Source organism: Peromyscus maniculatus, chromosome 12 (assembly GCF_049852395.1).
Source record: "Peromyscus maniculatus bairdii isolate BWxNUB_F1_BW_parent chromosome 12, HU_Pman_BW_mat_3.1, whole genome shotgun sequence".
NCBI lineage: Eukaryota > Metazoa > Chordata > Mammalia > Rodentia > Cricetidae > Peromyscus > Peromyscus maniculatus.
In genome coordinates, this window is record NC_134863.1 from 23,978,543 (window position 1) to 23,992,234 (window position 13,692).

Consider the following 13,692-nt stretch of genomic DNA (forward strand, 5'->3'; position numbering starts at 1 on the left):
CTCACTCTGTGGAGACGCCAGGGTCTGAGGGATGGGGGTCTCAGGGATGCAGGTGACCCGGAAAGGCATCAGGCTGATGTCTCAAGTTCTTTTTTTTTGGGGGGGGGTTAGGAGTGGGGAATATTAATACGAGGGTCAGGATAGGTGCCATATAAGAAAAAAACAGCATTTCCAGGGGCTTGAGCTGGGAAGCCTGGTGTTTTGGTGCCTACAGGGGTAGCAAGTCCCTGCGATGACATTCTTCTGTCTTCAGGGCAGGATGTCTCAGTGTTGTGGTTAACTGGCTTCTGGAATCACCTTAGAAAAACAATCAATATCACAGGAATGTAGAGTGAAGGGCAAATTCTAGGCCTGAGCAAAGGAATAGGAAACATGCAAAATGAAGTCACAGACAGAAACAGCCTGTCGCCTTTCTTTTTAAAATTATTTTACCTTTAAATTGTATTTTATAAACTTTATGTTAAAAAACTCTTGAAAATAAATAAAAACATCCCACACCAAAATTAACCAGACCCAAAGTCTATTCAACTTAATGAATTCTATACAGTTAGAAGAGGCATTTGGAACAGACACTGTGGAACTTCACATTGAATTTTACACTTTAAATATCAACTATGCTTTATGTACTTATCCACCACCCAAACCAAAAAGCCCAGGACAGAATTAGAACTAGAAAAACACTCCACTTTAGATCCTGTTTCATAACTCGTGTCCATCACTTACATTCAGTCCCTCCTCATCCCCTTATATTTAGTCTTGGCTGTTCGCTTTTTTACATATTATATTGTTCCCTACATGCACATTTATTTACATATATATTATTGGCTAGATACCACACATGAGAGAGAGGTTGTGATTTTTTTTTTCTGAGATGTGTCAAGTTCTCACACATCTCAGTAAGAGGGATGTGTTACCCTCTTAATGGTACACATTTTAAGTACCTCCATTTTCTTGCAATTTTTTAAACTTTGTTTTCCTTTAGAGCAGAGTACAAAATTTTCATTATCCATTCATCTGTTGATGGACAGCTAGGCGGGTCCAACTCCTTGCTATAATGAATACAGCAGTAATAAACATGGGGGTGAGTACTTCTGTGGTGGAGGGTGGAGTTCTCCGGGTACAGGCTCCGGAGTAAAACAGAGAGGTCATGCGGCAGTTCTATTTTTAAATTTTTTGAGGAATCTCCAAACTGATTTCCACAATGGCTGTATTAATTTGTGCCCTCAGCAGTAGTGAATAAGGGTCCCTTTCCCTCCATGTCCCTCCAACATTGTCACATTTGTTGATGGTAGCTATTTCGAGTGGGGTGAGATGCTATCTCAAAGTAGTTTTAATTTGCATTTCCCCGATGGCTGGGGAAATTGAATACTTTAAAACTCAGGTATTGGCCATTTATGTTTCCTTTCTGAAAACTATCTGCTCAGTTAATTTGCCCATTTTTTTCTGGTAGTTTTACTTCCTTGGTGTTTAGCTGCAATTCTTTGTGAATTCAGGATATCAGCCCCTTGTGGGCAGTGTAGCTGGTAAAGATTTTCTCCCATCCTGTGGCCCGTGTGCTCTGATTGCTTTCTATGCTGTAGAGACTCCACTGTCATGTAGCCCCATCTGTTGATACTTGGGGCTGGTTCCTGCACTGTGGTGTGCTGTTCAAAAACGTTCTTGCCCATCCATGTCTTGAAGTCCCTTGTATTTCCTTTTAAAAGTTTCAGTGTCTCAGGGTTTTTTGTTTGTTTGTTTGTTTGTTTCAGGGGGGTTGGTTTTTTGAGACAGGGTTTCTCTGTGTAATAGAGACCTGGCTGCCCTGGACTTGCTTTGTAGACTGAGCTGGCTTTGAACTCACAGAGATTCACCTCTCTCTGCCTCCTGAATGTTGGGATTAAAGGTGTGCACCACCACATCTGGTGTGATTTTAAATTAAGGTCTTTGATCCATTTTTGAGTTGGTTTTTCTATCAGGTGAAACATATAGTCCAATTGATCTTCTGCAGGTGGAAACCTAGCTTTGCCAGCACCATTTGTTATATAGGCTATCTTTTTTCCAAAGTATGTTTTTGCCTCCTTCATCAAAAATTAGGTGGTTCTAGCTTGATCATTTTATATCCAGGTCTTCCATTCCACCGGTCTGCTGTCTGTTTTCCTGCCAGTAGCAGGCTGTCTCTATTACTACAGGCCTATAGTATGACTTCTTTATAGCAGTCATTTATAGACCCAAAGGGTCGCGGTAGCTCAGTGCTAGAGCACTTGCTTATCATTCACAGGCTCTGAGTCCAATCCTAGTCAAGGGATGGACACGACATGATGTCACAGATACCAAGCCTTTTGACCCATTGTAATCACCCAAGGAAGGAGTCACTATTTTCAACAAAAATGGCCTCTAACCCTGAAAAAGTGACCTAGGCCACCATTGCTGTTATGAACCACACATCAGAGTGTTATCTACAATGTTTCTAGGCAGAGACTCTCTACTGCCCAGCATGTGATCAGCCAGCAGCCTGAGAGGGGAGGGGCTTTTTAGCTTCCCCATCTTCTAGCAGGAAGAGTGAGGAGTGAACAGTGAATCTGTTTAGTCTTAATAAAAACCCAGACTCAGATATCAGGGTGAAAGCTGGAAGATCGCAGCCACCAGAGACTTCTTACTTCTGTTGTTTAAAAAAATAATAGCGGCGCTGTTACCGGGCGAAAAGATCACAAGACACGACAAAACCCAGTATCAGAGCTTTATTAGGAGGAGGGTGGGGGGACGGAAGAGAGTAACCAGGCCTGGGGAGACATGCGTGCAGAGAGAGAGAGAGAGAGGGAGAGAGAGAGAGAGAGAGAGATCAGGGGGAGGAGAGAGCAAAGAGAGGAGAGGAGTCTATGTCCGGCTTTTTAAGGATTCCCCTGCACATGCCCAAGTGGGCTTATGGAGCTAGGCCACGCATGTGTAGATTGCGTGACCTCGCACACATTTGTGCAATCACGCATCACACCGATGACGTAAGACCCCTCACCTAGCTGCTGAACTGCGCATGTGCGGTCATGTAGCTGGAATGGCAGAATCCTAACCTTCCAGACTTTTTGCCTCTTATAAAAAGTGGGTGAACAGGAATAGGGGCGTCGTTTCTCCCAGGAAAACTGCTTCCAACTGACTTGGTGGGCGTCGATTGACTCTTGGGGGGGTAGGGAAGGGGGCTTCTGAGGTGGACAGGCGTCCTGGGGTTGTCTGCTGCTTTGGGAATCATCTGACAAGGTGCCGTCCAGGTGGATTCAAGTCGGTTCCAGAGCTCGCTGACCTGTCCAGGTGGATTTTCTGGAGCTCAGAAAAAAATTTGAACATATTAAGAAGCAGCCATGAGGAAATTAAAGTCTTGGGCTAGTGACCATGACAATGTAGTGTTAAGTGTTTAGTACTCTGCTTACATTGGTTAGTGTTAGTGAGAGAGAGATTATTGGAACATGTTTTTCATTTTTACCCGAGATAAGCCTTATCAGAGACAGATTATTTTAAGGCACCTGTTTCTTTTATTAGTTTAGCATCCAGGGGACACAGGTGATCAATTGTTGAGAGCATCTAACAGTAATAGATTGTTATATTAAAGTCTGTTTTTGCAGAGCCCAGACACTTTTGGAGTCTGGGGGTGTAAATATCTTTTAACTGTTACTGTTCCCTACCACCTGGGTACATCTGATGGTCTTTGGACTCTAGCTCTATGGTGATCCTGTAACAATTAGCTGAGTAGTTAATTAGAAGAGGGAACCAGGAATAGAAAAACTTGTGGGTTGAGACCTTATTTTTCTGGAATTGGTGACAAGGCAGTAGATCCTGGTGTCCTCTGGAACTTGAGAGAGAGCAGGGCTCTATCTGTGTCACTATGCATGGGAAGCACTGCTGGCCGGTCTGGAGTGAGGCACGGAGGGAGCAAATGAAATGAAAGCTCCTACCTTAGCTGTAAAATCTCTTCCCATTAGGTGCCCCTGAATAAGTGGTGGGGTCTGGTGAGGTGGGTAAGGCTGTCCCCCTACCCCGACAATAGGGAAATGAGGAGAGGTGGGACCCCAAAACTCCCTCAGGACTGAGTAAGTGGCTCGGTGTCCAACAGGAAGGAAACGGATCGCCTCCATGCTGCATTCTGGGTTCTGTGCAAGCCCGTGGCCAAGCCTAGGAGGTCTGCTGGAGGTCTTTGCCTGATGTCCCCATGCCACAGGGGCAGTCAGCTGACCAGTTATCTCTCTAGGTGGCACTTGGAACAAGGCTCAGTTGATGGCCTGAGGAGGGGCAGGGCACACACTAGCCCACGAGGCCTCCTCTAGCACACATTTAAAACAGGGAACCTGGAAACCCTTATGCAGCTGCTTGGATAGCGTGTGCCAGCATTTGGCAATTCTGTTCATGGGCTTTCTCATCTCTCCCATGGTACCTTAAACGCCACAGCCGAAACTTCTGCCTGTGGGGTCAGGAGCCTTGCTCTCCAGATGCTTAAGTTTAGCTCTGATGTTGGGAAGCTCTGGGAGATAAGAGACGGATTTTATTCCATGTCTTGATTTTTTTTTTTTTTTTTTGATAGTTTGCTGGCTTGAGGAAGACCTGCCAGGAGGCAGGTTGTAAACTGATCTCTGGCTAGAGAGCCATCTGGATTATTATGATCCCAATGTGAGTCCTCACCATAAACTTATTTGCATGTGTCCTAGTCTGCTTTCAGGCCAATCTGTGCTTAGCGGCCCGGCCGGTACCGGAGAACAGAGCAGAGGTCAGATAGGTTCTTTGGAGTCAGAGATTTCTCAGGTTCGGGAATGCATGTGGGCAGGAGAGGAAGACTCAGAAAGAGAGGGTTCAGAGCTTAGGTAAAAGCGCAGGGAAAAGGTAACTCTTTTTATTTGCCCGTTTGCTGGCAGAAGTTAGATAATTCCTGTGAAATATTGGGGTTCAAGCAGCCGTTATGTGGCCAAATTTACTGGTATCTGGGGATATTTAAGGCATTTCTCAGAGAAGGAGGGGGACCAAGAGGAAGAACCCTCCATGACCCATGACTGCTGCTGAGAGAAAAAAAAAATAAAAATTAAACAGGATCCCAGACTCCCATCTCGAGCATCCCCAAGGATAGGTAATCTGTGGACCGGCATAAATTATCAGCACAAGTTACCCAACTTGTCATTACAGAAGGGGCAAGGGCTGAGAGGGCGTACTGTACTTACCGGAGGACTCCCCCAGGAGTCCAGATGGCATACTTCATCAAGAAAGAATGTGTCCTGGTACGCAGCCGAGGACCCCCCAGGGGTCTGGCGCAAGGGGGGGGGGAGGAGAGAGCAGAGAGAAGAGAGGGGAGGAGTCTGAGTCCGGCTTTTTAAGGATTCCCCTGCACATGCGCAGGTAGGCTTAGGGGAGCTTCGCCATGCATGCGAAGATTGTGTGACCGCGCTGCGCACATTTGTGCTATCACGCAGCACACTGATGGCATAAGAGCCCTTGCTTAGCTACTGAACTGCACACGTGTGGTCATACAGCTGGAGCGGCAGAATCCTAACAACTTCTATGAAATCTCAGACTGAAATGGGCAAGATCCTGTCTCTATGAACCCTCGGAATGAATTGGGGGGTCGGAGATCCTGTCTCCACCCTCCTTATATTCCTGTCTCCACCTGCTCATTGTGCTGGGATTAAAGGTGTGAGCCACCACCGCCAGGCTTTGTTTCTTCTTCGGGCTGGTTCTATCTCGTGTAGCCCAGGGTAGCCTTGAACTCCTGATCTTCCTGCTTCCTCCTCCCAAGTGCTGGGATTAAAGGTGTGAGCCACCACCGCCAGGCTTTGTTTCTTTTTCGGACTGGTTCTATCTCGTGTAGCCCAGGGTAGCCTTGAACTCCTGATCTTCCTGCTTCCTCCTCCCAAGTGCTGGGATTAAAGGTGTGTGCCACCAATGCCTGGCCTCTATGGTTAATTAGTGGCTAGCTCTGCCCTCTGATCTCCAGGCAAGCTTTATTTGTCAGAACACAAAGAAAATATCGTAACAACCGAGGAGGGAGGCTTGAGCTGTATAATCCAGGAAGTTCGATTTACCCCTGGTCTTCTCAGAGGTGGGTGGGTCTCTGCATGCAAGTAGTTTGCTAACATTGGGGAAAGAACACCCATCAGACAGCTGTCAATGAACCAAAGCAAAATGTAGCATTAAAAAGAGGATAAGAGGCAAAGGCAGTTTGGGAAGAATATTATGTGTGCTTACTACATTCTTCCAGCCAATTGACGGACAAGTGTGCCCCTAGGCAGGTGACAGTGGCCCCTGTCCATCTCAGTGTTAGTTACTTAGGGACTCTCTGGGAGGCCCAGAGAGGGGAGCCATGCAGAATGTATGGACTTGCACAGTCCCTTTCCTTAGCCACAGTCCCTCACATAGGTGGGTCCCCACCCCTTGCTCTTCAGAATCTCACAGAAACTTCCTCACAAGGCCAGGACGATGGCAGCAGTCCGAGCCAGCATTTTTGAACATTGCACCAGTCAGTGCTGCTACAGCTTCAGCTTTGCAAAATTGTTCCAGCGAGACATTGTGTGTGTGTGTATGTGTGTGTGTGTGTGTAGTGTGTGTGCTTGAGGAGACCACCGTGTGCATGTGTGAGAGAGTTCATCTTAGGGAATCACTGGACAAAAGAGCAAGAAACTGCATCTAGTTCAACTGATTCCTGTAAAAGTATGAAAGACCCACACACCCACAGGCATCATGGGAGGTCCCAAATACGTCAGCTCACCTCATGTATCATAGGCCACCCCATTCCATATCTGTCAGATGAACCTCCTTCCACCCTCCATGGTAACAGCCACGACCTCCCCCACACTATAGCCAAGGCCAACTGCATCTCTTTCTGGAGATAAAGTGTGGTATTGGTGTAGTAGAAATGTTTCATGGCCTTTTAACTGTGTAAATGTGCTACCACTCTTAACAGGTGTATGTATCTATGTACGTATGTATGTATGTATTTATATTTACTCATTTTGAGACAGGGTCCTTTTTTTAGTTCTGGCTGTCCTGGAGCTTGATATATAGATCAGACTGGCTTCAAACTCACAGGGATCCTCCTGCCTCTGCCTCCAGTGCTGGGATTAAAAGTGAGTCCCACCATGCCTGGCTAGGTGTATGTTTACCAAAGATGTAGTTTTTTGAGGGTGAGCGTTAAGACAGGGTCTTGTTAGGTAGCCCAGGTTGACCTCAAATTCAAGACCCTCCTACTTGGGATTCTCAAGTATGGCGATTTCCGGTGAGCAGACCACACACAGCCACCAACAAGGTTTGGGGGTCTTGTGCTCCTTAATCCATCTCCCCTCAAAGTCCTGGGTTTTATCCCATGATCTGGCACAGGAATGTATATGTTGTGTTACAGCTGGGACCACGGCATAGTTTGTGGAGCCCCATCACAAAATTTCAAATGTCAAGATGTGTCAGACTATACCAGAGCAAGCAAGCAAGCTGCCTTTGGAAGAGGGAGCCATGAGGGGGTGGGGTGCACAAGCCATGGGTTCCTGAAGCTAGCTGTGGCCACAGAGCTGGCAGCTGCTGTGCCATCTCTACGTGTGTGTGTGTGTGTGTGTGTGTGTGTGTGTGTGTGTGTGTGTGTGTGTGTGCATCCTGACTCAGGTCATCAGGATTACGGGCAAGCACCTTCGTGTTAAACGATCTTGCTGGCCGAGGCTTCTTTCATATTTAAGCCATTCAGTTATCTACACATGTTTGGGCTTGAATGTGAAATGTGTCCCAGAGCTCACAGGTTAAAGACTTGGTTGTTACCCACTGAGAGAGTCATGCTCTGATGGCATGACTAGAAAATGGTGGCGCATCAGGAGTGGGGCGGACTCGGAGGAAGTGGGTCACTGCGCACGCGCCTTTTGCGGCTGTATCTTGTCTCTCGGTCCTCTTGGTCTCTCTTCTTGGCATTGACGAGAGGAGCAGCCTTCTCCATCACACCCTCTCTTCAGGATGTTTCTGCGTTGCCGAACATCAGGGAAGACTGGAGCTAGTCGACCGTGGATTCAGCTTTCTGAAATCGTAAGGTAAAATGATGTCTTCCTCCTTCCAGTTTTTCTCTCAGATACTTCCCAACGTTACTGAAACTATGATTAACACATCGAGATCCTATAAATACTCTGCACTCGCCCATTTGTTTGTGTGCCCATTGGACAAACATTTGGCTTCCCAGGGTTGGGCGCCGGGCAAGGCATGGTGACTTGAGGAAGGGACTCTGTGGTACCTAAATGAACCACCCAAGGAAGCCAAAGACAGGGAAGAGCCAACACCCGGTGCCAGCTGAACCTTGGTTTCCCCTGCCTCCTGGATGATGGGAGACAATTTTCCGTGACTCAGTCACATTTCTGCAAATCTCAAGAGCAAATGCATTGACAGCCTTTTGTTCTGGACTCTTCTAGAATGTTTACTCAGTGAGATCATTGGAAGACAAGGTAGTGTCTCCCTTTGGGGTAGGAGGTGGATATATTTGCTGTCAAATATCATAAAGACAGCATTTAGCTTGGAGGAAAAAGGTCGAACAGGTTTGTTTTATGGCTGCAGATAAGGTGTTGGCGTTTCCCAACCTGGGGCTCGGCAGTTGGGATGCCAGCCCTACTTTGGATCACAGAGAGACCTGCGCCTGCCACTGTATCGTCTCAGGGGAAAGTCAATGAAATCATGAACTTGATGCTACCAGCTGGAGCAAAGAGCTTTGTCTCTAAGCCAGGCTCCTAGCAGATCTAGGAGATGGCTGCAAGAGGGCAAGCCTGGACAACTGGGCACCTCTGGGGTTCTCTGAAAAGACCAGGGTGGAACAGGTGAGGACGCTGAGGGCTGACTGGAGACCAGGCTGGCCCCACAGTGCCACAACTACTCTCTATTGACTAAGTTTCAGCCAAACCCTAAGGTCCTTTGAAGACCAGCCAAGGAGAGGGCTGACCGTAAGAGGCCAAGGCAAACTTCCTCCTCCATGCAAAGAGAAGGAAGACCTAGGGGAACCCCTGGGGCATCATGAGTGTGTGTGTGGGGGACCTGGCCCAAGCTTCCTGAGGCGGGTGGGAAGTGGCAAGCAGGCCAGTGAGGAAAGGCCTAAAGTCCAGGGGACTCCGCAAAAACGCCCCTCTCGATGGCGACAATCACATGGCACAGTCTATCTTTCTCCTCTCCTTCCACGAACTTAAAGGACTCCATCTAGTGAAAAAGCAGAGACCCGCCGAGCGTGGATACCCTCCACGAGGAGCCCCCTCCCCACATCCCAGCAAAACACAGGCTTCCGGAAGGCAGCTACCATGCTGTGCACGGCCCCTGGGCTCAGCTCCATGAGCCCCCTGTGTTTTCAGTAGGACCTGGGGTTCAGCCGGGTATGTGGGGGCTTTCACCCACGTTCTGGGGAACTAGGTGAGCCAGCCTCTGTGCGCCTCACATTCCTCACTAGGTCACACGGGCCAGAGCATCATACTGTATACGCTTGTACCAAGGGGCCTCTGGGCTCACTGCCTCGCTTGTTCTTGTTAATACTTCTGTGCCTGCCCTGGCGGGGTCCACGGCTGTCAGACTGCTGATCCACCCGAGACAGGATTGTATTGAACTTGGTCCCTTCGGTGGTTCAAGGTCTGAGCCATGAGCCCGATCGGGCCCTGCGAATTTGCTTAGCAGCTCCCTGGGGACTGTCCCAATCCCTCCCTGCCTTCCTCATCTTCACGTATCGGATGAAAATACAGACTCATGCCGGGCGGTGGTGGCGCACGCCTTTAATCCCAGCACTCGGGAGGCAGAGGCAGGCGGATTTCTGTGAGTTCGAGGCCAGCCTGGGCTACCAAGTGAGTTCTAGGAAAGGCACAAAGCTACGCAGAAAAACCCTGTCTCGAAAAAAACAAAAAAAAAAAAAAAAAAAACAAAAAAAAAAAAAAAAAAAGAAAATACAGACTCAGGTCCCAAGGAAGACGCATCACTGTTGTTCTTAAAAGCACGGACTTGCAGGTATGTACAAAGCACGAGAGGCTTTTAATCTTGCTTCTCATTCTGATTAACCAGGAGTTGAGTATTAATATTGGGGGCAGAGTGAGTGGTTTTCACTTTGATGCCAAGAGGCCTGAGGTGAACTGTCTTTTCCACAGCCCCTGTTCTCAGAAAGCCAACACGTGGCTTCTTTGGGGCACCCGCCTTCAGACCCTGTAGCCCTCAGCTGGGAGGGAGGAGGGCCTAGTTAATTGAGGGCAATTGGCTTCATTGCCTCAAGGGAACCTGGGGCTTGAAGTTTCACTGCCCAGACTTGTTAAGGAGGTTCAGACATGCAGGGTCCACCCCAGGCAATAACAGCATCTTCTAAAGCCTTTTTATGTCTTGTTTTTAGTTTGTAGTTTTCTCACGCTGGCTTAGAACTCACAATCCTCCTGCCTCAGCCTTTGGAATGCTAGGATTATAGGCATCCCACTACACCTGGCTCTCTTAAAGCATTTTAAAAGTATGTTTCACAGGTGTCTCGTGACCTGTTGCATGTTTTATATACATACATATTCTGAATGGTAGAGTCGATATCTAGACCATATAGACTCTAATGCCACAGTTATCCAGCCGCTGACACTGTATCAAGTTCTACATTTGTTACTATAAGGCAGGCCCTGTAGCATGTTGGAGCCTAGATCTGCTGTACAGTCAGTCAGGTTGCATCTCTGGCTTGAGGCTCGCTTGAATTGCTCTGTGAAATGGTCTAGTGTCAGAAGTTTTTAAAAGCCTCAAATAAGGGGCTGGAGAGATGGCTCAGCAGTTAAGAACACCGGCTGCTCTTGCAGTGGACCTGGATCCGATTCCCAGAAACCATTTGTAACACCGGTTCCAGGGGAATCAGAGTCCTTCTCTGCCTCCTTGGGCACCAGGTGTGTGCACGTACATACATGCAGGCAAAGCACTCATGTCTATAAAATAAAAAATTTAAACTTTTTAAGTTTTAAATTTTTTCTCCTGTTTTCTCTCATTTTGATCACTTTCTTTCCCCTCTCCCAGCACTTCCCAGACCCTACCCCCACTCACCCAACTTCACTTCTTTCTCTCTTTCTCTTAACAACAACAACAACAACAAAAATCTTTTTTTCCTTTTTTTTTTTTTTTTTTTTTTTTTTTTTGAGAAAGGGTCTCAGGGTCTCATCATGGAACTCTCGTTGGTTTGGAACTCACTTATATGGACCAGGCTGGCCTAGACCTCACAGAGATCCACCTGCCTCTGCCTCCTGAGTACTGGGATTAAAGGCGTGCACCACAATGCCTGGTCTCAATAAATAAATAAATGAATAAATACATAAACAAAGATTCCCTGCTCCTCTGCATTCCAGAGACAGCCGCGTCTTCCAGCACGGTGCCAGTCTCGTCCCCAGACAGGGTAGGGAAGGTGAGAGAGTGAATGGATTTGGCCATTTTGGACCAAGGCTGTCTTCAACTCTGACAAAATGGATACTGTTGCCATGAGCGACCTTTTCATTGACCGCAACCACGTGGTCTACACACTCCAGTATGGCTCTACCCACAGCATGTCCCACGGCACAGCCAAGGCTGAGAAAGGGACATTTGTCACTTCCAGAAGGGGGGTTCTGTCAACATCAGACAGGGCGATGCTGGCGCTAAGTACGCTGTGGAATCTACGGGTGTCTTCTCCAACATGGAGAAGGCCTGGGCCCACTTGAAGAACAGGGCCAAAGTGTTATCACCTCTGCCCCTTCTGTTGATGCCCCCATGTGCCTCGGGACGCAGAAATATGAAGCAGGAATTCAGCTGACTGTGACAAAGCCTTACCTGGAGGAAGCCAAGGGCCGTTCCAGAGGATGAAGCCAAGACTTAAGGAATCTTGGTGATACTGGCTTTTGAATATTAGCCGTTTCCTGCAATGAATTTCTCGTGTGCTATTGTAGCTTTTCCATTCCTAGAACAGTGTGTTGATCACTCATTGGGCACAGTTTCCCCTATACAATTAAAGTATTTGGATAACATCCTCCAACTGTGCTGACAACAGATACAGTTAAGATCCCTAATTTCAGACCTTTCTGTAATTATCATCACTAGCGACATCTGGCCAGGACCTTCTCCAGATGAAAGTATCTTATCTGAGATACTTCCCGGACTTTCTAAGAACAGACTGCAGCATCCAGACTATCTGTTAGTTCCTGAGGGAAGATAAAAATTTACAATGAGACAACTGCCCAGGCCTAGTGGATGTGTTAATTAAGCTTACGTCTCCTTTCCTCCAAGTGCAATCTCTAGTTCTAGGTCTCCCTTTAACAATTCACTCAGAACTAAAGGCTTTTATATACCAGGTACAGCAAGCTGTGGTGCAGGGTGCCTAGTTACCTATCGACACTTTCTCCACCCTGCCAGAAAACGGGCAGCTGAGTTAAGCTGAGAGAAATACAGCTCCAAAGGGATAAAAGGCAGTTTTATTCTCACTCATGACTTATAGACTCCCAACTCTTTACCTAACCACTTCTAAGAATATAGTTTGAGCACATATATCACCCTTTTCAGATCTATTAACCGGATTTAGCCCTCAGTTGATTTATTCCCCATCAGCCACTTCCCTTTTGGGTTGCTATGATGGCTGACAATTACTGATCTTTCGTGTGGATTTTATCACCCCTCCTTTTGACCCTGAGGGAATTCAAGCCTGGTGACCTTGCCTTGCCAGAGCATTGCTATTGTGTGAGGATATAACTGTAAACCTCAGAGACTTGAGGAGGATTAGAATGAAGAACCAGAAGAACAAGATGGAAGATGAGGAAGAGCTAGATGGGGAAGGACTAGATGGAGAATTAAGATAGAATTTAGAGAGAACAGCAGAAAAGTATAGAGAGAATCAGGCAAGAAAGGAGCTAAGGATGAGAGCAGAAAAGAATCTGTGCAGAGAGAAAACTGACTCAGAAGAACAAAGTGAATGGATTATAGAGTTTCATGTATGTAGATTCATTTGATATCGTTAAGATTAGATTCCTCAGCTGGTTGTTGGATTCTTCCACAGACCCCAGGGAAAAGCCTATCAAGGGGCTGGATGCCAACAGTCTTGGCTACCCATGTTTGTGATGGGTGTGAACCATGGGAAGTAGGACAGCTCGCTCAAGATTGTCAGCCATGCTTCCTGCACTAACTGCTTAGCCCCCCCACCCCCAAAGTCATCCAGGGCAACCTTGGCATCGTGGAAGGACTCATGACCACAGCCCATGCCATCACTGTCACTTAGAAGACTGTGGATGGCCCCCTGGGAAGCTGTGTCATGATGGCCATGGGGCTGCCCAGATCATCATCCCTGCACCCATCAGTGCTGCCAAGGCTGTGGGCAAGGTCATCCCAGAGCTGAACGGGAAGCTCACCGGCATGGCATCTGTGTTCCTACCCACAATGCGTCTGTCGCGGAGCTGGCATGCCACCGAGTACAATGGCATCAAGGTGGTGAAGCAGGTATCCTAGGGCCACTAAAGGGCATCCTGAGCTGCACTGAGGACCAGGTTGACTCCTGTGACCTTTGATGCTGGGGCTGGCACTGCCCCAGTGACAACATTGTGAAGCTCATTTCCTAGTATGAAAATGAATATGGCTACAACAACAGGGTGGTGGACCTCATGGCCTTCATGGCCTCCAAGGAGTAAGAAGTCCTGGACCACCAAGATCAGAGAGGAAGAGAGAGAGGCCCTCAGCTGCTGAGGAGTCCCTGCTCCAGCTCAGCCCCTGACACTGAGCATCTCCCCTCAG

The 13,692-nt window shown here is 47.6% G+C and overlaps 1 pseudogene; it reads left to right on the forward strand.

The window, feature by feature from the left end:
- The first annotated feature begins 7,935 nt into the window (after positions 1 to 7,935).
- On the forward strand, positions 7,936 to 13,692 carry LOC143268028 (glyceraldehyde-3-phosphate dehydrogenase pseudogene; annotated as a pseudogene).